Raw genomic sequence first — 25,908 nt, 5'->3', positions numbered from 1 at the left:
GCATAAAGAGCTAGGCTTTAGCATGATTTATTTTACATATAAGAAGATGGTGAAGGCATAAGTGATATATTCTGTTTTTTTCCTCTTGTTCATTCATTACTTTTAAATTAGGGAACATTTATGGACCAAATCCTTCCTCCCTTCCAGGAACTAAGCTAGAAGCCATTAGGGTGAGAAAGCTAAGGTAGAACATGACTCCTGTCCTCAGAGCCCTGACTTCTGGGTGAGAAGACAAGCAGTGAAGTGATGCCACAAAATCCCCTCTGCTTGGGATCCCACAGCAGCAGTGAGTGGACTTGCTACATTAGGACCCTGCAAGCTATTGGCGTAGCTGGTGCATAGAGTACTTAGCGGGGGTTGCTGGGAGGTGAGGCTGCTTAGAAATATTTTCTAGCATTTTCCTTGTGCATTGGCTGTCAGAGTTGCACGTTTGTTTAGATGTGCATAAAATTCTGCAGTTTTAATTGATGGAAGCACATGCTGGCTTTAACAATTTGTTCTGAAAACCTCTATAATAGAAAGGGTAACAGGAACAATGGCATTTACTTTGCAGTTTATAAAAAGTGGGATTTTTGACACTGGAATTACCCTGGTGGTCCAGTGGCTCAGAATCTGCACCCTCACTGCCAAGGGCCTGGGTTCGATCCCTGGTCAGGAAACTATGATCCTGCAAACCTACCAGGGCAGTCAAAGAAAAAAAAGTTGACACTATCTCATTTGGTTAATTATAATAGTTTTTTTTTTTTCCCACTTAATGAGCTCCTATTATTGACCATGTTCTGTGTTTGACATCTGACATATGTTATCTCACTTATTCTTAATTAGACACTTAAAAAATTTTAGATTAGGAACTTTTCTATCAAGAGCCTATGTTTACCAATAAGGGGTGCTAAGGTGGGGAGGACCCGATGGAGCTCTGGGAGAGCAGGGACCCCATCTATCCATCCATTTTCCATTATGTCCCAGCATCTTGCATGGCCTGGCACAGAGCAGGCATTTAACTGATATTTGCTGACTGACAAAGCACATGACTTGTCCAGGGTGGCACAACTAGGAAGGACTAGAGTCAAACTGAGAGGGAGTTGACTTTGACAATTCAGATTTGACATCATCACGGCTACAGAAAGTTCATTTTCTTTAATAGAAGAGACTTACGCTCAGTACATGTCCTTTGTCCGCAGAGCCTTGCTGGAAACGAACATAGGCTTGGTCGTCGACTGATTTTCATTTATCAAGGATGTCACCTCTTTGGTGAGCCAGTCTTTAGATGTATGTAAGATGGCAGAAATGAAAGTGAAGGTCACTCAATCGTGTCCAACTCTCTGTGACTCCATGAACTGCAGCCCACAGGCTCACGGAGTTCTCCAGGCAAGAATACTGGAGTGGGTTACCATTCCCTTCTACAGGGGATCTTCCTGACCCAGGGATGGAACCTGGGTCTCCTGCATTGTAGGTGGATTCTTTACCATCTGAGCTGCCAGTCTGACAGAGTTGGCAGAGTAGGGACTCTTTACCTCCATCCACCACATCAGGTGGATGTGAGGAGAAAATCAAACGGCAAACTCTCTATTGACATGTATCAGTGACCTTCACCCTTTGTTAGTTTTGAATTCTGGCTCAAAGAAATTTGGGGAGATTCTTTCATTTTTGCTGTATCATTGAGACATGAGCGAGCTCCAAAGGTAGAAATAAATGTTTTCTGTTTCTGAGAAATTGTTCTTCTCATTCTTAGTATGATCAAATAGTCTCTAGTCAAGACATTCTATTATTGTTTCACTTTCCAGTCTTGGAGGCCATTTTGATTGAGGAGAGGTCATTCAAATTTTGGGAAAATGTTTATTTTTAAAGAACATTCATTTTTTGAGATATTTGAGTTTATCCTCCTCAAAAATAATAACTTTCTGCTCCACCAAAACTAAAACAAAGACTTGGTTTTGCTTTGCTCTTTAAAACCTCTTTGAATAAGGTGAAAAGATTCATCCATTAAGGAATGTTGCTTTAAAAAAAATAAAAATAATAATTTTCTATTTAATGAACTTGCCTAAATAATTTAGCAAGTTGTTGCTGATTGCTAGGTCTTGTGTTGGGTGCTGGGGTACAAAGATGGCAAGACACAACTCTTGCTTTCAAGAATGAGAGATGGAGAAGGACTTGTAGGCAGATCAGTGGTGTACTTGCTATGTGTGTCCTCAGTGGGGAACACGCAAAAGTCTATGGGTCCCAAAAAGGTGGCCACAGAGGCCACAGATAGCTTCCTAGCATTGGCAGCTAGACGCTAGGAGAGTGCTATAAGCTGAAATCTTGTGTCTCCCAAATGTAGATATTAAAATCTTCACTCCCAGCGTAACAGTATTATGAGGGGGAGACTTCCATTTGTTTTGTTTGTTTGTTTTATTGCTAAGTCATATCTGACTCTTGCTACTCTGTGGACTAGCCCTCCAGGCTCCTCTGTCCATGGGATTTTCCAGGCAAGAATACTGGAGTGGGTTGCCATTTCCTTCTTCAAGGGATCTTCCTGACCCAGGAATCAAACCCATGTCTCCTACATTACAGGTGATTCTTTACTGCTGAGCCACCGAGGGAGCCCTGAACACTTTCATAGGTGAAGTCATATGGGATTAATGCCTTATAAGAGAGACCCCAGGGAGCAACCTCACCCCTTCCATCATGAGAATACAATGGGAAGTCAGCCATCTACAACCTGGAAGACGGCTCTCATTAGAACCTGCCCATGGTATCCTGATCTTGGACTTTCCAGCCTCCAGAACGATAAGAAATAAATTTCTGTTGTTTATAAGTCACCTAGTCTGCGGAACTTTGTGATCACAGCCTAAACTAAGACAGGGAAAGTGAAGAGAAAGGCAAGGACTTACAGGAGAGGCAAAATCACCTCCTGGATAGGAATGGGTGGAAAGTCTTAAATCCCATGGGCAGCAATCTGAAACCTCTACTGTAGAACTTTGATGTCCAACAGCTCCCCAGATTTAGCACCACATGTATTATTACAGTCTGTTTCATATTCCACAGCTGAAAGAAGCTGAGCCCTAATAGACCTAGATGGTTCTCAGGTGGAGAAGCTGGAGCCTCATCCTTCTTCCTCCTCCGATGGCCATTGATGTATGCACCTCTCATGGTCATCCTTGGTCTGGATGCTGAGATGCTGACTTGCTTTTGGCCATTTATCCTGAGTCTGTAATATTATTCACTCTTCCTGCAGTCTCTTATTCCCCCGTTTTCTCCCCTTGTTTCTATTTAACCCATAACTGAGAGTATCCCTACTTATTCTAAGAAATGTGATAAAACAGCTTATGCAGCCCTGAGTGAAAAGACTTCTGGGCAGAATGGTTTATCTCCATCTACTCTTAAGACTGAGGGATCCCTGGAGGACCAAGGACTCCGCAACACATTCAATCATCTGACCAGCTCTCTGCCCTTGCTTCCCAACCTTAGTTTAGTGGACCAGACAGAATCCATGATGTTTGTCAACATGTGAGACCAATGTTAAGTCTGAAAATGCCAGCATAACTGTTTGTCTTCCAATTAGAAGCTAAGGGCAGGTAGCAGCCATTCAGAAACTCTGAAATGGCAAAGTTAGGGAATTGGGTTTTGAAAATGAGTCACCCAAACAGTTTCTTTCCAAACATCTGCAGGTTGTTAGCCTGATTTATTTTGAATTAAAAAATCTTTTTGAGCTGGCTGACAGCTTATTTTAATTCCCAGCTGTTAAAATGTTTCAGCAATTGGAATTAGGGGCTGTGCCATTGCTTTTGATGTGGTGGGAAGCAGTTCAGTACTCAGGTACACCTGGGGGAACTGCCCCTTCTCATCATGGCCCTTCCTGGTTTTATTTCTTTCTGTTTGAAAGCTTGGCGCTTTGAGCACTTTGTTTATGATCTATTTGCTTGGGTCTTATAGGACGGGTGGCCAAAGGAGTTTAGCTCATATCCAGGATGTGGTGGCTTTTATCCAGCGCATCGCGCTTTGTGGCTGCCTTAGATTCTTTCTGGGATGAGTTGGGGGAATAGACAAATATGCAAATAAGTTTATATTTAATTAATACTCCCTCCTCCTTTCCAAAAATATGCTGAAATGAATTTTCTACTCAAAGCTGTGGTTCTTAAAAATGTTTTCAAGATTTCTGTGCAGATGGTTGGCTTGGTGAGAGCCTTTGACTTGTTCCTCATTTTTCCCTGGTTGTGGGTGAGCACCTCTCTTTGCTGTGATTTTGGATAAGGGACTCGGAGACTCTATCTCCTCTCTTCTGATCCAGCCCAGCAGTCACAGAAACACAACCGCCACCATCTTCTACTACCAACTCCAGCAAGAAGCTGCTCCTTGTTACTTCTGACTCCCCTATAGTCTATCACCTTTCAGGGCTAATTTTCCTCTTAAATTATGTCCTCTAGCTACCGTCAGCTCTTCTGCTCCCCAGCCTCTGTGTTTTTGACAGACAAAGGCCACACATTTATTTCTTCTTGGACACATCCATGGTGCTGCCAGAGCAGCCCATGGTCCTGGTGTGTCAGCCTCAGACACGAGGTCCGCAGAAGCAGGGAGCCCTCTGTGGGCCCAAATCTTCTTCAGTTGCTGCGGGTCTTCACAGGACTTGTTGTCTAGACTGTTGCCCAGGACTCGACTGTATTTACTATCCTTCACGTCCTTCTGTCCATAAGAAACAATCTGGCACCTTGCATTGGCGTAGATTCTACGTGGTGGTGATCACATGTGCCTCCTCATTCTCTGTAACTCTCCTGCCCTCATGGAGAGCTTGATGTCTGCTTTCCTCGACACCACGTGAGTATACCAGAGCTCCACGCCCTTCACTGGAGTGATAACAAAGGCAGTTTCCCACCGCCCATTGATGCTGGTCTTGAGAACTCACAAAATGTGCTGTAACTTCTCAGGGATTCCTAGAGACATGGTGGAGGCCCTGCTGGAGGACCTCTTTGGCTCCCCTTTATGCCTTAGCTTTTTCATACTCATTGGGGTTCTGTCCCATCACTCTGCTGAGACTGGACTCTCCAAGGTACACATGACTTTCTTAGTTGGTTCCTCTTGTGACTTGACTTCTTCACTTGTTCCTTGACCTCTGTGTATCTGCATTAAGAGCAATTTTGAAACCCAAAACTAGAATGATGAATTGGGACATTAAATATTAGGGGAGGGATTTAGGGTTTCATTCAGTAGGTGTTGGGAACTCAATCACGTTTGTCATCTGTGTTTAACAAAGCAGTGCATGAATTAATCCGAAGAGGAAAAATGAGTGGAAGATCGTCACTGTAGCCTAGGTGGAGGAAAGCACTGAAGGTCCACATGGGGAAAATGGTAAAGGGAATTGGATATAAAGCAAAGATGGAAGATACACTGAAGGAGTCTAATAGATAAGACATGGAGGTTGGTAACATACGTGGAGAAAAAGCAGCAAGAGAGCCATGCCCTTCTTTAATTTTGACCTTCATGTTTTTGCTCACATTCTTGCTTTTTTGTTATGTCCGTTCTTATTTATCCCTATTTATTGAACTCCACACTTCTTATCAGGACTCTTTAAAATTTTATGAAATCTTCTTTGATCACCTCAGTTAGCATTATCTTTAATTTTTAAGAATCTTGTAATACTTAGTATATCTTTAACTTTTATCTCATTATTTTACACAATCCCTTCAGTGTGATTTTAGGTATATGACATGTGATTATCTCTCCCTACCTGTTATCTATCTATCTGTTAACATCTGTCTATCTATTAATACTTGGCTTCCCGGGTGGCACCTGTGGTAAAGAACTCGTCTGCCAATGCAGGATGTGTAAGAGATGCAAGTTCAGTCCCTGGGTCAGGAAGATCCTTTGGAGGAGGGCACTCCAGAATTCTTGCCTGGAGAATCCCATGGACAGAGGAGCCTGGTGGGCTACAGTCCATAGGGTCGCAAAGAGTGGGACATGACTGAAGTGACTTATCATGCATCTATTAATATCTACCTATTTATGAATAAAAAGATATGGAAATAAGGAAAGTGGAAGGAGAATGTTGATAAGTATCAGGTCACATGGTCTCATGACCAAGGTGAAATTACAGACTCTATTTCATGAGTTTGATTTTTTTCTCAGTTACAGTTTTGCTCTTTTTATTTCAAAATATTTTAACTTGTGATAAGATTTTACAGTTAGATTCTTAGGAGCTTTAGTTAGAGTAGAATGACTAAGAGGAACTTAGCCTTTGGTAAATATTAGTCACACTTTCCATGTCTCTCGATGAACTGGAAGAGGGTACTGTTTCTTATTCCTGGAAATTTAAGAATTTTTCTTTTTCTTTTTTGTTTATAATGTTAAGTTAAACAATTCTCCTGAGAATCTTTCGGAAGAATTTATCCTCATGTGACTGAATATAACTTAACCAGGTTTCTAGAATTTTGTTGGTCATACTCAACAAAACAAAATTGCTTTTTTTTCCACTGAGTTGTCTTTCTCTAAAGAACTTCCTGTTTTGACTCTTAAGAAAAATGTAATATTGAGTGTTTGAGTAATACGTTAAGGCAAATGAATCTTCTCTGCTTCTACCCCTCTATTTTAAATATGACTAAACTTTGAGAGTCAGTTTAGAAGCCTGGGTAATGTTTCTAGTGAGATTCTCCCAGGTACAGTTGAGCTGAGAATGAGTTACATAGATGTTTTCTAAATGAATTGTGTTTACACATAAGCACATTAAGATGTCTAGCTTTCTCCTTTTCCTCTTTCTCTCCATTAATATATAATTTATTTGCCTGATTTTAATGATGAGTAAACTGCTTTGCCTTTTCACTTTCTTTCACATATTACAAATATGGTTTCATACTCAGAATTTACAACAAATGCAAATTTTTGTGAAAAATGACCACTGCTGTACCATCTTCAAAGAGTCTGTTCAGGAGATCTGGGATGGAGCCCCATTTTCTGTTTTTCTCCTTTCTTTCTTTGTTTGGAGGCACGGGTATTAGTTGTGGTGCGCACGCTCAGCGGTTGTGGTGTGCAGGCTTAGTTGCCCCAGGGAGTGGGCCAGTCTTCTAGACCTGGGATCGAACCCATGTCCCCTGCATTGGCAGGCAGATTCTTAACCGCTGGACCACCAGGGAAGTCCCAAAGCCCTGTTTTCAACATCCACCATCATCACCCCACCTTCCCTAGAGGATTTAGGTCTCTCTGGGGCTGTGCACCACCCTTTGAGGAATACTAGAGAAACTAGAAAGTAAATTTTGCCTTTCATTCCGTAATCTGTTCCCAGTTGCCTTGAGCCCCTAGGGTATGTGTTAATCACTTAGTCAAGTCTGACTCTTTTTGACCCCATGGGATATTGTCCACCAGGCTCCTCTGTCGAAGGAATTTTCCAGGCAAGAGTACTGGAGTGGGTTGCCATTTCTTTCTCCAGGGGATCTTCCTGACCCAGGAATCAAACCCAGGTCTCATTCATTGCAGGCAGACTCTTTACCATTTGAGCCATCAGGAAAGCCCAGGCCCTCCAGGGAGCAACCAGCAACCAGAGTTATAGGGTATGTACCCTGCTACAGCTCAGTACACAAGAATGAAGAGGATTCTCTTAAGATGACCTCTCTTTATCACTTCTAACCTCTTATTTTTGGTTGTGGCCATTTTGTGCATCACAGGGAATCCTTAAATAACCTTTCTAAAAAAGTGCACTAAAAAGTAAATTAAAAGTAAAAGGCATCTTAAATGGTGTTCAGGTATCAGATAAGGATTTGGACTTAATGGCCCTGAGATTCAATAATTCAATGAAATGTGCTTCTGTAATGTTATACTGGATGTTACAATGACATATTAAGATACAGTAAAACTTTCTCTGAGAGAATGTGCTACTAAAGCTGTGAATTCACTTCTCATCTCTTTCCAGCCTTTCCTTTTCGCCTTTTGTTGGAAATACTTGCCTTTATCATTTGATGTATTATTGTTTTGGTGTTTGGTGCATAAATATTACAAGCACTGTGAGTAGCTGGACTGTCTATTGACATTGTTTGCCAATTGTTATAAATAAAGAAACCAAGATACGTCAAAACGTCAGAACTGGTTAATGACAATGTCTCAACTAGAATGAAGGGAAGTAGGTGTTATTTTTTTTATCACACTGTCCCCAGTGTGTTAAACTCCTATCATCATTTATTCTTTTTTTTCAATTTTTATTCTTACTTGAGTCATATGAGGTAAGTATAATGATTCCAGTGTTACTGAGGAGAAAACAGAGGCTCAGAGATGAACCTGCCTTGATCACACTGACCTAAGTGGCAGAGGCAAAATGTGGACTGTGACTTGCCTGCCTCTGAACGCTCTGCTTTTTCTGCTAAACTGTGCTGTTATGATCCCTCATTCAGTGACGTGGATGCCAAAACAGAATCAAAACAGGTTTTGTTCTGCTTCTGATGGGGAACTGACACTTTCCATAAGTTCCCAGCTGCTGCAGTACAGCTCAGGGAGATCAGCCTGGCGCTCTGTGATGGCCAGGAGGGGTGGGATGGGGGCAGGGAGGGAGGCTCAAGAGGGAGGGGATATATGCATACTTGTAGCTGCTTCACACAGTTGTATAGCAGAAACTAACGCAAATCGTAAAGCAATTATATTCCAATAAAAAACAGCAACAACAAAAATAAAGTTCCTAGCTATTGATTGATGAGTGGCAGGGTGTAGCTTCTAAGGTGGCAGGTACAGAAAACTGGAGAGGTGGGAGAAATCAAGACAGATCAGAAAGAGATACTTGAAGGGTTTCAAACCCTTCACCAACCCCTGCCTCCTGGGATGGTTTGATTTTGCTGATCTTTCCTTATCTCCTTTTCAAGACTTAACTTACATTAACTCGAACCCTTCCTGCTGGTGGGTACCCCATTCACAAGGGAGCAGATACCAGATGGGAGAAACTGAAGAAACAGTTGTTCGGTGATTGTTCTCATGAGTTATAGACTCATGGTTGGAGGATTCTGATTTGAAAGCTTGGATTCAAACCCACTGACAAAATAGCATGATTTAAGTGGTGAGTTGGACTGGGGGTGGGAGTGGCCTAATTTGTGGACTAATTTGTTCTTTAAATTTACCTAATGGGTTGCAAGAAGGGGAAGTATCTGCTGGGGACACATGATGGATTCTCCTAGGAAACTGACATCACCAGCTTATTCTTTAGAAAGTGGTTTCAGAAAGGAGACAAGCGGCATGAATCTACTGACAAAGGGAACAGGCTCTGTGTCTGGGGCTGGGTCAATGACCTGAGAGGCATTCCTGTCGCGATACAACTTAGACATTTGATCAGGGGGCAATCGCTTACGCTGAATGATTTTCAAAGCTGTTCCAGGGCATTTTTCAGGCATTTAAACTCTGGATCCTCTTTCCCACGGTGTGAAGGCCAAGAGATGGGATCCTAAGCTGTCTTCCCTGGCCCCCACGATGGGAATTCAGGGGGAAAAGGTCACCCATTCTTGTCTCACAAAAGAGAACTTATCCATCCATTGTCAGACAAAGGAGTTTCAGATTCTGCAAACAAGGGAATTGCAGAGACCTTATCAGCAACACCCAGCTCCACCCCAAGCTGGTGCTTCAGGGCAAGTGATGGTGGCCATGGGTCTTGTCCTACTTCAGGTGTAAAGGGGGGTTCATTCTGCTTTCTTTTGACATCTTTCTTTTCTGTTCCATTCCAGTAAAAACATGCACTCCCAAACTACCACCTTGTTTATTGTGTCCTGGGGAGAACTTTTGGAGAGAGCATGAGAGAAATGAAGAAAAGGGCAAAATGGCTGTAGTCATTTTCCAGATCTCTCCGATCCCTTTTCTCACTTGAGAATGTTTCACATCACAGGATTTTCCTTCTTCTCTCCCATACAGTGGTTAACGATCTTCATATCCTCTCAATCACAGATCAAAGATACAGAATAAGGGAATAAGAGGAGAAAATAGTATTTTAAAATTTTGCTCCATTTATATTCAGTTCAGTTCAGTCATTTAGTCGTGTCTGACTCTTTGCGACCCCATGGACTGCAGCACGCCAGGCTTCCCTGTCCATCACCAACTCCCTGAATTGACTCAAACTCATGTCCATCGAGTCGGTGATGCCATCCAACCATCTCATCCTCTGTCGTCCCCTCCTCCTCCTGCCTTCAGTCTTTCCCAGCATCAGGGTCTTTTCAAATGAGTCAGTTCTTCGCATCAGGTGGCCAAAGTATTGGCATTTCAGCTTAAAACTCTTTGCAGTTTTCACCCTGATTATAACAGCAGGGGCCATGAGGCCACTCTGCTGTGAATTCATTTCCAGTCCAGCTAACTAGAACAACACTCATGAATTAACAGGTCCTGCTAGACGTCAGCTTCCCCATCCTCGCCTTACTGAGCACAGGTCTGGACTTCAGTGACTGCACGCATGAGCATATTCACTCCCGCCCTTGACCCGACACTCACTCTGAACTTGGTGCATGTGAGAAACAAGCTCTTTCTCCAGCATTGGCTGTCAGAGCCAGTCTAGCTGCATTCCTCCACAGAGGGGCAGGGGACCTGAAGTCATTTCTCTGCCCCAGTGACGGGATCTTCCTGCCTTCCTTTCCCACATCTATTCATTCTTCTCAATGTGTACTATGCTGGGATCCAGCCTCCCGGGGAAGGTTAAATACAGCTTCATTTGACAACAGTTGTGCTTTGCTCATGAAATGGAAGTGCTGGAATCATATGTCAAAGGTGTGATGATGCCAGCATTTCTTATGAGTTAGGAAAGGACACAGAGGAAGTTAGGTTAGAGTAAGACTAGCAAATAAAATTGTTTAAAGGCTGTAAAGATATTAAAAATTTTTAATTGCTCTTAGTCTGGGGCTATGATGTCCTTTTCCCTGGGTAAACCCACAGGCAATATTGGAGGAAATCAGAACTGGGGAGCATTCGTGTAGGAGCTGAACTGTCAGTCAGCCTTGCCATTTTACATTGAGTCTCCCAAGGCAAACCTTTCTCACCTCCCATACTTGTGAATTATCCTGATGCTTGAGGAGAAGAGGCTGCCTGGATTCAGGGTTTACTGTACCGATGGACAGCAGGTCTGGTGTTCACACCTGCAGGTGGAGCAGGGAAAGAAAATTGCCTCATGTCTCGCGGTTACTCAGTAATTAATTAATTAATATAATTAATAAATTCAGTGTTAGCAATAGATATGATAATGATAGAAATAGATAATGATTGAGTTAGCTATAACTAATAAGTTAGATATATAATAAATAATATAGTGGATGTTAGTCCCTCAGTCATGTCCAACTCTTTGGGACCTCATGGACCATTGCCTACCAGCCTCCTCTGTCCATAGAATTCCAAGGCAAGAATACTGGAGGAGGTTGCCATTTCCTTCTCCAGGGGATCTTCCTAACCCAGGGATTGAACCCAGGTCAAGCCACCAGGGAAGCCCATATAATAAATATTTTAATTATTTAATGAGTGTGTGAAAGACATTTTTTGATAAATTTTGTTTGACAGTTTATTACCCCAGAATCATTGAAAATGTGCTCATTTTTGAGGTTCACGGTTGTTCCCTCCTTCCCAAAGTTCTACTCAGGCATCAAGTGTGAGATGTGGCAGTTACTGTATACAACTTGAAGGAAGGACTGGTGATCAGTGTTTTGGTTCCTACCTATTACTTCAATGTAAGCCAAATTCCTCTAATTTTTAAGTTTTAAAAGATAGCAGATTTCTTATTTCCTGTGCTGCTGGAATAACCCAAACCAATGGAACCCTTGGGGGAAACAAAGTAACTACAACTCAAGAGAATCCACTTGCAAGAGAGCCTTCAGATGGTGGTTTGGGTTTAACAAGTGAGTGGAAGCATCTTTAAGACAGCATATTGTTTGGAACGAGCATCTGGTTTGGTCAGCCTGATGTAGAATGAGATGCGTCTTTAGCCCTTGGATGAGGTCCGTGACCCATGTCAACATCAGGGATGAAATCCTAAGTTGATGTTGTGACTTTTGAGAGCGCTTATGTTATAGTAATTTCTGAATGTTTTAATAAAGTAGAAAAAAAAAAGATTACAAAGAAACAAAACTAGAGATTCTTTTTCTGATTAATGAGACTCTTGAAAGAAAGGCTAGCTTATTTTCTAATTGTTTCTCTCTGCATTCCCCGCTTCCTGCAGGGGAGGAAGCTCTCCAATCTGGGTAACAGATTGGCATCTCTAATTTGACCCTAGTCTCCTCCTGTGTGTATGAGATGTTGAACAAACTACCAGAGAGTCTAGCTTGAAGGATGAGCCGCAGATATCAGCTTCGATTGCATAGTAACAAGAGTTAGCATATGACTCCCACCTCCTTGAATTTCCTTTTTCTCCTACTAGTGGACATGACAGTCCAGGATAAGGTGACTGGGAGATCATGGGGGCAAATATGACTCAAGGCAGAGGCTGTCTTGAGCCTGCTAGCTGGGACAGGAGCCGTCTCTTGTGGAGTGGACAGGCATTGGGACCACCACACAATTCTATGGACCAGTTTTGACTTCTCCAGATGCAAAGAGAGGAGCCGTAATTACCTTGTGTACATTTTGATAACATCCCTTGGGCCAGAGATAAGGGGAACTCACAAGAGATAAACTCTGCTTTAGCTTCAGTGTTGTCTCCTTTATCTGCAACATGGGGGTGTTGAGTGATGCCACAGGCAGCTGGAAGGGCTCATTTATTTGACCTAATTATTCCCACTGTAGACCTGACTCATCATAATGGGCTCTTCTTCAAAGGAAATGAGAGCCAGATTGTCTCCTTGGCAGCAATGGAAAACAAATGCTATCCACAGAATGGCTGTTAGATTGAAAAAAGGTGCAACTCACTTTTGGGGCCAGCCGATATTTCATGATGTTACCAAGAATAGAGGGCTGGAAAGAGAGCAGTGTCAACTTCTGACATTCTAGCTTTCTAAAAATGTTCTTAATAAAATTAACTTGCCCTAGGATGCCATGGACAAAAGTAACCACATACTTAGAATCAAGAGAAAGATGGAAACCTTGGTTGGAGTGTTTTTATTAATAATTGGCTCACTCCTTATGGCTATACTGGGGGACTTTTCACATGGGGACCTTATTATTTCTTAGTCCTCTTAGATGCTCTGTTGAAGAATTGAAATTGTTTCTTTTTTAAGGAATGGGAAAATGGAGAAAGATAATTGAAATGACTCTCCTATTACTATTAGGCAAATCAAACACAGAATGGGAGCAGCTTGCTACATTTCCTCTCTGAAGCCTTGGAATGGACCACATTAGCTCAGTGATGCATTTCTGAATGTTGAAGCTTCATCTTAAATAATCACAATTTGTCTGTGTTGAAATGCAGGTGTGCTGAAAAGAATCATTTCAATGTTCCCTGGTTCCACCTTCTTGTTTCATATTCTGGTTGAGAATGTCATGACTCTTAAGAATTTGGGAGAGATATGAGCTTGACTGGTCCCTGTGGCATAGTCTGGCCCCCTGCCTTTTGTTTAGTAATTCCCGAAGCACTGGACTGTGAAGATGCCCTGTTGACAACACCGTTCAAAAGTCAGCCCGTTGTTGATGGAGTGGAACCTCCCAGAGCACAGTGTTTGATCTCAGCCTGGTTCTTGCTTGGGAGGAGGAGAGGAACTCCCACAAGCTATTTGTAAAGAGGATCCTGTTGTTCCATCATGTCCTCTGACACCGTAGCCATCCGTGCATACAGTCGCAGTTGGCATTCTGACATGTGCATGATGTTTTCATCTCGTTCCTGGAGTTGAGGCCAAAGCCTGAGGTTCCTTTTGACACAACTCTGAAAAAAACTCTGCTCTCCTATGCTCTTCAATAACATACCAGCTCTGCGGTGTGGCCAGTGTTTACTTAATTGGTGGGAGGACTCTTTAATATCAAAAGGAAAACATTTCTTCTGCATTCCACATAGGTAAGATGTGGTTTGCTGTTCTACAGGGGTGAGATTTGGGGTGGGGAGTGGGTGGAAAAAAGAAAAACAATCCCATGTTTTTTTCCTTAAGGCTAAAGTGATGGGTAGGGGAGAGGATGGACAAGAAAGCGAATCAAGTGATGGGGAAAGATGAAAGATCAGCAGACATTGTTTGAAAGAGTCAGAGCCATGACTGAGCATATGCTGGCTTTGCAGTTAGTTCCAAAAATAGATGATTAGTAGTGAGAAGCAACTGGTTTCTGATGCTTATCAGAGGGTCATTTAATATCATTTCCAACTGTTGGGGTAAGATACAGTGTAGGCTATATATCTAAAAGAAAGTGATGACTAGCATCGTAGTGGATTAGATTTCACAGAGCTCTTTGCTGGCCAGACAAAGCTGTGAGCTAAGTAAGTGGAATTTGCCGGGGCATAAAAGGGGCTGGTACCTTTCAGATATTCTATATTTTAATTAGTGCTAATCTACCGGCAATGGAATGGTCGTTATGAAATCAGAGCCAATGAGTGCAGTGTGGGTGGACAGAGGGGACACTGCAGACCCGTTGGGTGAAGGGGTGGGTCCTATTGGGGGAATCAGTGCTCTGCCTTCTCCAGAGACCCCTGGGTGGGTGACTGTCAGAGCAGTGATTTCCCGAACATCTAATATTACCTGGAAAAGTGAAGAGGCTGAGGGTGCCCTGTTTTCTGGGTAAGAATGACCTTGCTGTAGGTCATGTGGCTAAATGGTAAATGTTTATACACTTCTACATCTTGGATTTATTTTGACTGTGGTCATTCATGAAGGATGTCTTAGTTTGTCAGTTTCCTCCAAACAGACTCTGCCAAGGACTTTTCCTAGGCTCTGCTTACTTATTACAGGAATCAAGAGTCCCAGCAGGATAGAGGCATGTGGATGGCTGAGAACAGCGCTGGAGGTGAGAGTATGCTAACCAGAGACCTCAAGACATAGCAAATGTACCAGTTTGACTTCTTTTCTGGATGCACAGTGCGCCTTCCCAAACAAAAAAAAGGGTGGGGTCTCCCCTGGTGGTTCAGTGGTTAAGACTCCACGCTGCCAATGCTGCTAAGTTCGATCCCTGGTCAGGGAAGTAAGATCCCACATGACCAAAAGATTGTTTTTTAAAAAATGGAGGGCAATATGAGAGTTTCTTGAAATGCTCACAAGTCTTTGAAATAGACAGCAGGGATTTTCAGTGATCTGTGTAGACTGGACATGCTTCAGATGGAAGGTTGATGACTGAATTTTAGTCCCTAGGGCTAGCATTCTATTTTATAGATTCTTCTATGCAGCTCTCAAGTTCAAGCTGAGCTCTGAGCAGCTGTTAGGCCTTTGATGCTCATCTCCCCAGAGCCCAATCTTTCAGTCGACTGCTGATTGCAGAGCTGTGTACCGTCCACTCTGGGAGTGATCCAGGAGGTCATAGCTCTGGTCTCCTCCTTTGACACAAAAGCAAAACCCTAGTTGCTGAGGGTGAGCACGTGTAGGGTGACAGATTGATTTGTCCCTTTTTAACATTTTTTTTTTCATTTTAGATGGTGTGAAACAATTATGTGCAATTATTAGTACGTTCTATAAACACTTATGGGCATCTGTGTCAGGCTGAGATTCAGAGTTAGATAAGACACAGACCAACCATGAAGGAATTTATATTTAGTTTCCATTTCGCTTGACTCCGTAAAGTTGGCATGTAAAATACAGCAGAATTCTTATTTACGTTCTGATCTCTGTCATCTAGTGTAGAGCCTGGTCCAAAGTGGGTATTCAACACATGTTGAAATGACGTGCCAAGAGAAACTTGCATTGACATTTTCTTTCCTTTCCTCTCACCTCACATTTATCAACTGACTGACTGCCTCCCCGAGCTTTCCCTGTAGCAAGCTTATTTCCCATTGACTTCTTACAAGCTGTGAAGAGAAACAAACTTTCCCACTTCATGGTGATGGTTACTTCCCCAAAGTATGTGTTATGACCCACAGAGACAGGTATTTTTTTTTTGCGTATTTATTTTTAATCGAAGGATTATTGCTTTACAATATTGCATTGATTTCTGCCATACATCAGAATGAATCAGGCATAGGTGCACATATGTGCCCTCCGTCATGAACCTCTGGCCCACCTCCCAGCCCTTCCCACCACACTGTCATTACAGAGCCCTGATTTGAGTTCCCTGAGTCATACACCAAATTCCCACTGGCTCTCTATTTTACATATCATAATGTGGATGCTTCCATGCTCTTCTCTCCATTCATCCCACCTTGTCCTTCCTCTCCCACTCCTGCGTCCATAAGTGTGTCCTCTATGTCTGCATCTCCATTGCTGCCCAAGGTAGGCATTTTTATGTCCTTTCGTTCACTGCTGTATTCCAGTTCCAAAGATACTGTCTGGGATGTAGTAATGATATGTTGAATTACTTGTAACTATTTGAAAGAATACATGAAAATTGAGATCAGAAGAACCAAAGATCTTCCCTATCAGAGGTTAAGTTAAGCTGTGCTCCAGTAACAGACAAATCTGGAAATCTCAGTGGCTGAACATATATAAGTTTATTTCTCTTTTCCACAAAGTTGGCTGTGGGTCTTGCAGCTTTCCAGATCACTTCCTTTCCCAATGGAACACAACAATCCAGTCTGGCTGCATCCCTTAGCTATCTGATGGTTGTGGTTCTAGGGGAAGAGAGGGTGGAAGGGTTGTACGTTGACCTGTTTTTGCCTGGAAATGATGCATATCGCCTCTGTTCAGTCTTTTGAGTCCATGTCTGGGAAATGTGGGTGAGCCCTTGAATATTTGGTGAGTATGCCATTGTAGATATGTCATGTCACTGCTTGCTAAATGATGCAGAGGAAAGCAACTGTTGGCATCCCTCCCTAACTCTTACCTCTTCAGTGCCTGCTGGTCAATTTCCAAATGCCAACATCTGCATTTCTTGGTCTGAAATGTATCTTAGGATGCTGAAGTTTTGCACTAGCCTCCTGCTTTGATTAGCATAGGAGGCTGTCAGTGCTAGGACACTACCTTAGGTCAGGCTGAGCTTCAAAGTTGAATAAGACATATAGCAACCATCAGGGAGTTTGTACTGTTTAAAATTCTGTCTCCTCCTCCAGACTAAGCTTGTCCAAGACAGCATCCACTCAATCAGTAACTTATGGGAGTTGGTATGTAAATACCTCGGATCCTTCCCTACTCAGGTGACATAACCCTGAGATGCATTTTCTACACTAACTCTTAGAGGCATCAGCAGGATTAAGCTCCATTTATCCACAGTGGTGTCTTGTTTGATAACAAACTTATTATTGGCTGTCTTTTCTTCCTTTCTCCATCTTACTTTCCCACACCCTTGGCAGTTTTGCTTGGGATTCCCTCTCCAACAAATTGTTTGCACTTGAATTCATGTCTTAAGATCTTCAAAAGAGGGAGCTCCAAACTAAAATAGAAAGTTACTGGAATAGTTCTCATTCTATGTGTGTATGCGGTGGTGGGGAGGGGTAGAGGGGGAGGGGAGAGCATCCTACAGATTTGGGAGAGAGCATCATAGAGACCTCTTCTACTATCTCCATTTTTGGAGCTGTGTAAGTCGTAAAAAGGAAAAGAACACAAGTGAGGGGAGAGGAGAGTCCTGGAGATGCCAGAAAGGCTTTCTCCTGCACCATGTTAAAGACCTAAAGCCTGGATCTTATTATGAAAATATTGTCTCCCTGAAGTCCCAGAGGCTTTCTATGGTGGTCCACTCCTGGGTAGTCAATGTGAAATATGGAATGACTAGAGCATCGCGTTTCTAAGCACCTTGGTGAAATTCCAGAAGTGTATTTGAACAGGTAGACAGGCAGTCATGGCCCCTCATTGCTGGAACACAGAGTCCAGGCCCAGTAAAGTCCTGAAGTGGTAACACTGGTCTCTGAGGGATCTTCACCTCTCCTTTTAATGTCTTCTCCTCCTTTTCGGTGATCTTCTATGCCCCAGGGTCAAATTATGCTAAACTGACCTTATAACTTATCATCAGATCATTTCCTGTATAGTAATGAGAAAACTAAGAATTCACATAAGCACACCAAAGTCACTCAGCTGGTGCTGCCAGGGTTTGAAGTGGTGGTTTCTTACTGCGCCACCCCTGTCTCTGCTGATTCTGGCAGGGACTTCATGGCAGAGAGGAAGGGGCTGGGGCTTTGACATGGGAGTCAGAACACAGGGGACAGTCTCAAGTTTGGTGCTTATGTGTCAAGGAACATCGACAAGTCCTTTGGCTTCTATGGGGCCAGTACTAGTATCTCTATAGGAGAAGTTTAGGACTGGATAAAAATAACAATAATAACAGTAACAGCCACACTTTGCTGTATACTGAGTGACTCTGCTAAGTGGCTTAAGACTGTTAAGAACATGGACTGTGGAGCCAGAAGCCCTCAGTTCAAATCTCAACTCCATCACTTACTAGCATAAGTCACTCATAAATTTTCTTAACAGCCGGGTTACAGAACGATTGTCCTACAATAAACTGTGTATATTTAATACATATATAATTTTGAGGTTTTTTTAAGGTTTAACAATGAATAACTTTTGAGGTTTAATGGTGATTTTATTCTTTAAAATTTTGTTATATATAGTCTTTTCAGGTTCTTTCTCATTGTAGGTTATTACAAGATATTGAATATTGTTCCCTTTGCTATGCAGTAGGTCCTTGTTTTTTAGTCTATTTTATATAAGTGAAAGTGAAAGTCGCTCAGTCATGTCTGATTCTTTGTCACCCCATGGACCTGTAGCAGCCCACCAGGCTCCTCTGTCCATTGAATCCTCCAGGCAAGAATACTGGAGTAGGCAGCCATTTCTTTCTCCAGGGAATTTTCCCAACCCAGGGATCGAACTCAGGTCTCCCCCCACTGCAGGCAGATTCTTTACCTTCTCAGCCACAAGGGAAACCAAAAAGCAGGAATGAGTAAGAGGTCCCAGAGAGGGCTGAACTCACAACTCCTAGTTTGCAAGACCAACACTCTAATCACTGAGCTATGGAGCCTGCTTGCTCCATAGCAGCATGTAATTTTAAAGTTTTGATGTGTGTATATACCCCTGAAGGCAAGAAACTATCATTACAATTGAGATAGTATACCTGTATACTCCCCACCCCCCAATTTCTGCCTTTCCTAATCATCTCCTTACCACTCCTCCCTGGACCCTGTCTTCTGCCACACTTCGCAAGCAACCACTGATGTTTCTGTCACTGTAGATTAGTTTTCATTTTCTAGAGATTTATACAGATGAAATCATGTAGTAGGTACTCTTTTTGATTTGACTTCTTTCTCTCTGCATAATTCTTCTGAGGTTCATTCTGTGTTATATCAGTGTTGCATGAGTGTTCAGCTGTGTTCAACTCTTTGCAATTCCATGGACTGTTAGCCCACCAGTCTCCTCTGTCCATGGGATTCTCCAGGCAAGAATATTGGCGTGGGTTGCCATTTCCTTCTCCAGGGGATCTTCCCGACCCAGGAATCAAACCCAAGTCTCTTACATCTCCTACATTGGCAGGCAGATTCTTTACCACTGAGTCTCCTGGGAAGCCCATGTGTTGTATCAATAGTTCGTGTCTTTTTATTCCTTGTTATTGGTGAGTAGTTCTTTGTTGTATGGCTGTATCTTGGCTTGCTTATCTAGTCACTTGTTGATAGATATTTAGGTTGTTTCTGACTTTTTGGCTCTTGCAAATAAAGCTGGCATGAACGTATAGGTATAATTCTTTGCATGGATATATGTCTTCTTTTCTCTTGGGTAAATATCCAGGAGTAGAATGGTTGGATATTATGGTAGGTGTATGTTTAACATTTTAAGAAACTTCCAAATTATTTTCTGAACTATTTTTACATTCTAAATTCTAATGAGCAGTGTATGAGAGTTCTAACTCCTCCACATCTTCTTCAACACTTGGTAAGGTCAATATTTTTAATTGTAGACATTCTAGTAGGTGTGTGATAATATCTAATTGTGTTTTTAATTAGCTTTTTGCTCATGACTAATGAGGATGAGCATCTTTTCATGTGCAAATTTGCCATCATATATCTTCTTATATAAAGTGCCTATTAAAAACTTTTGTTTATTAAAAATTTTGTTTTTGAGAGTTTTGTTTTTATGTCCCCAATAACTAGCTCCTTATCAGATATATGATTGTATATATTTTCTCCATTTCTGTGCTTTATCTTTTAATTCTTTATCAGTGTGTTTCATAGAGAAAAAAGTTTAAAGTTTTGATGAAATCGGATTTATCAATTTACTTTCAGGTGTAATCCAATGTCAGGTTTTCTCTTATGTTTTCTTATGGAAGTGGTAGACTTTTAGGTTTATCCTTCAGTGTATGATTCATTTTGAATCAATTTTTGTATGTGGTATGGATCAAAATTCAATTCTTTAACATATAAACTGTCAACTGTTTCAGAACCGTTTGCTGAAAAGACTATTTTTTCTACATTAAAAAGTGCTTTTGCACTTTTGTCAAAAAGCAGTTGTCCACATATTGATGGGTTTGTTTCTGGACTATTTTGTTGATTTGTAAAATTTATATTTATGTCAATATCACATTGTTTTATAGGTTTACAATAAGTCTGGAACTAAGGTAGTATTAGTCCTCCCACTTTGCTCTTTTTTGAAGTCACTTTAGCTTTTCTAGGCCCTTAGTATTGCTGTATGCATTTTAAAATCAGCCTGACAGTTTGCAAAAAAGCCTGCCTTTTTTGCAGGCTTTACCTGCAAAAATGTTGTTGATTCAATACATCAGTTTCAGGAGAATTGACATCTTAGCAATAGTGAGTATTCTGACCCACCATCATGCAAACTGGGCCACAGTGAATAATTATGCTGGGACAGCCAGCATCACTAAGGCTGTTCTGGGCAGCCTGGGAAGTTTTGGTCACCCTATTCCATGCCCTCTTATCACCCCGTCTAATGACATCTCACTGGTGGCATGGTTCCCAGAACTCTCGTCTACTCCTGTCAACTTCAAAATTTATTATGCTTCCAGTAGTATTAAGTACATTGCTGGCACAACTATATCAATAAATAAAGCCCTAAAATCTCAGTATCCCATTGACCATTTTTCCTGCATGACAGAAGTGACAATGGGCTAGCCTGATAAATCAATCTCTAGTAAGAATTACGTAGCAAATATATTATTCTATTAACTTACTCATTCTCATCACTTGTGACTGTATCCAGCCACATATTCTTTAAATTTGAGGACTAATTTTAAAGACGGATTAGAAGGAAAGAGTTTCACTTCTTAAAAAAAAACTTTTATTTTGTATTAGGGTCTAGCCAGTTGACAGACAATACTGTGTAGTTTCAGGTGGACAGCCATGGGGCTCAGTCACACATATATATGTATCCACGTTCCCTCAAATTCCTCTCCCATCCACGCTGCCATACAACATTGAGCACGGTTCCCTGTGCTATACTGTATGTCCTTGTTGGCTATCCATTTAAAATACAGCAGTATGTACATGTCCATCTCCAAATTCCCTAACTCTTTCTTCCCCCAGTCCTTCCCCTTGGCAACCATAAGCTCAGTCTCGAAGTCTGGGAGTCTGTTTCTGTTTTGTAAGTAAGTTCATTTGTGTCATTTCTTTTTAGAGTCCACATATAAGGGATGTCATACAATATTTCTCCTTCTCTTGAAGGACAAGGAGAAAGTGTTTTAAAGGAAGGAAAGTGTTTTAAATAGCTTTTAAATGCCCATACCTCTGAATTAAGTTAACAGATGTAAATTGCCCAGTACTATTTCTGGTGCATTCAAAGCTCTCTGTAAATCCATCTCCCTTGGAGCATATCAGAGCCCAGGAGGGTCCCTGCATCTGGTCAGGAAGGGCTCTCCTAGGAGGAGGGGAGGACGTGAACCCCGGTTCTCCTATATTCTTCTGGGTGGATCAAAAGCAAAGCTCATCTGAAGCCGGCAAAAGAAAAATATATCATAGCAAAAAATCTGGATGAGCTCTTCTTGTCTGTGCCAGCGATCTTGCAAGACACTCGAGGACATGACCTTTATGGCTCTCTGCTGTCATACACTCAAGGGTCAGGGCTTGGGTGGAGTAAGGAAGAAGATGGTCACTTTGAAGCCCGAAGCTATTATTGTGAGCAGGAAGCGAAGTAATAAGGATGTTATTCCAGAATTTTCTTTCTTCTTGATTCTGTTTCATTGTGGCTTGCTATGCTTCTTCTCTGGAAGGCTCTGAGTCCATTCAGGTGGTCAAGATGATTAGCTCAGCTGGTTAGGCTGCGGGGCTAAGAAAATCAAGGTCATCGGTTCAGTCTCCATATGAGCCAATTAGCTCTGCACATGAAGAAATCTGTCCAAGTCCTCAGATTGCCTCACTGACTCTCACCAGCTGGCTTGAAAATCAGCGCTGTGCACGAATGGCTGAACAACAGGCCTATCCCCAGTACTGGAGAATTCTCCTTAGAGGAGGCTCTCCAGACGTTAGAAACCTCTCATTAGATTCTGGAACTGTTCATTAATCTGGCAGCACTTCACTTCAGTGCCTGGTGTTTATCTTGAAGTAATTTATGAGCGGCTGAGGATTTTGCATTGTTGTAAAAATTGATTGTTGATAGTGTACCAGCCTACTTGATAAATGATTCCTTGCTTCAGTATGCTGGAATGCAGAATCAACTGGATAAGACTTGAGGAGGGAGGCCACAGCCAGCAAGTTGGAGCTTCAGAGGTTGAGTTATTCATTTAATAACTTTCATGACATGCCTTCCATGGGCCATGATGCTGGGGGTATAAGTACCCAGTATTTCCACAATGTTTTTGTTTTCAAATTTTATTGAAGAATACTTGATCTGCAATGTTGTGTTAATTTCTGATGTACAGAAAAGTGATTCAGTTATACATATACATATTCTTTATCACAGTCTTTTCCACTAGGGTTTATGTCTGTATGTTGATTATAGTTCCCTATATTTCCACAATGTTTTACTGACTCTTCCTTGGCAGGCATTGTATCGGACCCTAAGGGCACAGCAGAAAATGCTCTCAAGGTGATCTGAGTTTAGGGCAAGGGATCTTAAACCTTTGTGCCATGGATGCCTTTGGCAGTCTTAGAAAGCCCATGGAAATCTCAGAAGAAAAATTTTAGAGGCATAAGATAAAGTACATGAGATTACAAAGGAAACCAGTGATAATACAATACAGTGGTCAAAGTATTAAATATATCGGTGTAAAGTATTGAACATGTAACTGATGCCAAAAGCTCAGCTTCCTTGTACACCAGTGCCAAATTGATCTCGGAGACAGAGATTTTGGTGAAGTAGAAAAGAATTATTTTGTTGCTTTGCCAGGCAAAGAGGGACACACTAGAATCCTGTCCTCAAAAGCTATGTGCCCAGGAGCTCCCCTAGGATTCTGCTTGGTTTCATAACCATGGTCCATGCTGCTCACAGCTCCTTCTCAGGAACACTGCCCCTACCTCAGCTCCTGCTGCGGAAGGGTCCTATCCTGCCATGCTTGGAACTGTGAGTATTCTCCTGGGCCCAGTGGGATAAAGACAAGGAGGCATCAACCTGAAGGCTGCTGTTCCAACTTGAGTAACTAAGATGCTCTGACCAAAAGAGCTGCCTCAGTAGGCATGTCGCCCTTAGGAACTTGTAATTGGGAAGCAAGACACATCTTGGATATGGCAGGGAACTAAAGATCAAAAGATGCGAAGAGTGGACTCTGATGCACAGCTGTGGTCTTGAAACTGTGCAACTCAGACCGGGGCTTGAACCCACTGAGACTCAAACCCAACCTAAAGGCTGATTGGGACTTGAACCTGGCCAAAGCTTATGGTCTTTTAACTGAGATCTTGAGATCACACAGTTGGTTTCAGGACTTAATGAAGCTCAGGTTCTTGATGTCTTACCACAGAAAGAATTCAGTGAGAGACAAAGTGATAGGTAAGAAGTGAATCTATTTAGAGAGAAACACACTCTACAGAGTGTGGGTCATTTCAAAAGGTGAGAGTAGTCTCAAAACATAGTGTGGTTAGCTTTTATGGATTGGGTAATTTTGTAGGCTAATGAGTAGGAGGATTATTACAACCATTTTGGGGAAGTGGGCAAGATTTCCAGGAACTGGGCCACCACTCAATTTTAGGTCTTTGATGGTCAGCATTGGAACTGCTAAGGCCCCTGTGGGTCTGTCATTTAGCTTATGAATGTGTTACAATGAGAGTATCAGTTCAGTTTGGTTCAGTCGCTCAGTCACGTCCGACTCTTTGCAACCCTGTGGACTGCAGCACGCCAGGCTTCCCTGTCCGTCACCAACTTCTGGAGCTTACTCAAACTCATGTTCATTGAGTTGGTGATGCCATTCAGCCATCTTATCCTCTGTTGTCCCCTTCTCCTGCTGCCTTCCATCTTTCCCATCATCAGGTTCTTTCCCAGTGAGTCAGTTCTTTGCATCAGATGGCCAAAGGATTGGAGTTTCAGCTTCAGCATCAATCCTCCCAATGAATATTCAGGACTGATTTCCTTTAGAATTGACTGGTTGGATCTCCTGGCAGTCCAAGGGACTCTCAAGAGTCTTCTCCAACACCTCCATTCAAAAGCATTAATTCTTTGGTGCTCAGCTTTCTTTATAGTCCAACTCTCACATCCATACATGACTACTGGAAAAACCATAGCATTGACTAGACGGACCTTTGTCAGCAAAGTAATGTCTGTGCTTTTTAGTATGCTGTCTAGGTTGGTCATAGCTTTTCTTCCAAGGAACAAGTGTATACTGAGGCTCAAGGTCTAGTGGAAGTCAACTTTTCCACCATCTTGGACTCATTTGGTTCTAGTTGGTTTGTTGTGGCCTCAAGCTATGTCATTCTTTCAAAGGTTGTGCCCTGCCCCTTCCCTCCTGTTTCAGTCTTGTGAAGTCAAGAGCCAGGTGAGGTTATGAGGAAGCTGAATCAGTGAATAAGCAGAATGAGCAAGAGAGAGTTAATAGGTCATGTGTAGTGGGAAGAGACAATGGCAACCCACTCCAGCACTCTTGCCTGGAAAATCCTATGGATGGAGGAGCCTGGTAGGCTGCAGTCCATGGGGTCGCTAGGAGTCGGACATGACTGAGCGACTTCACTTTCACTTTCATGCATTGGAGAAGGAAATAACAACCCACTCCAGGGTTCTTGCCTGGAGAATCCCAGCGATGGCGGAGCCTGGTGGGCTGTTGTCCGTGGTGTCGCACAGAATCGGACATGACTGAAGTGACTTAGCAGCGGCAGCAGCAGTGGGAAGAGAGAAGAGTAAACACACAGAGAAGCAGAAAAAGCAGAGTGGCTGAATGGGGTTAAGGATAGAGCCTTAGAAAACAAATCTAGAAACTTTCTGCTGAGATCCCTAGAATTGCTTTGGATTTAGAACAGTTCTTCTCTTTCTGTCTCTACTTCAGTTTTTCCCATAGGGCCTGGTTGTTCATCTTTTCCTAAATTGTACTGAAGCCTAGCTTCTTGGCTGACATTCCCTTCTTCTTTATTACTGTGCACATTCTGACATGAACCTTCATTTCCTGAGGCAACTAGAGTGGATAGCTGTTCCTGGGGATTAACAGAGTCAAATGCACACGTGACAGGAGGTGGGGGTGATGCTCCAGAAGACAAGGACAGTGGGACACTGACCACCTCAAGCAGTAGGTGTGGGTAGATAGTACCTCCTAGCATCTGATTCAAAACTGATTTTTGGATTTGCCAAAAATTATTCAGTTAGCTGCAAATTTTGGCAGAAAATTTCGTGGTTCATTAAAATATTGCATCTTTTTCATGTTGGTGATATTTTAATTCCATTACATGATGTGCTATTTATACTGAAAGCTTTGTTTTGTGTGTTGGGAGAGGGTTTGGTAAAGAGGAAACATTAATAAAAAAGGAAAAATTAAGGTCACTAAGCATGATATTTAATAATGAAGTCTCATTTACATCCACTTCGCTTGGTAATTGGTAATAATGTGAGAAACTAAAAGATGATCTTAAAATCTGAAGTTGTACATGAAACACTTTGTAGAAAA

General features: G+C 42.2%; 1 pseudogene; it reads right to left on the bottom strand.

Moving 5' to 3' along the window:
• Positions 1-4,465: 4,465 nt before the first annotated feature.
• On the bottom strand, positions 4,466-4,920 carry LOC136169401 (small ribosomal subunit protein uS13-like; annotated as a pseudogene).
• Between the last annotated feature and the right edge of the window lie 20,988 nt (positions 4,921-25,908).

Source organism: Muntiacus reevesi, chromosome 5 (assembly GCF_963930625.1).
Source record: "Muntiacus reevesi chromosome 5, mMunRee1.1, whole genome shotgun sequence".
NCBI classification, from domain to species: Eukaryota; Metazoa; Chordata; class Mammalia; order Artiodactyla; family Cervidae; genus Muntiacus; species Muntiacus reevesi.
This window is presented reverse-complemented; position numbering and strand designations above follow the sequence as displayed.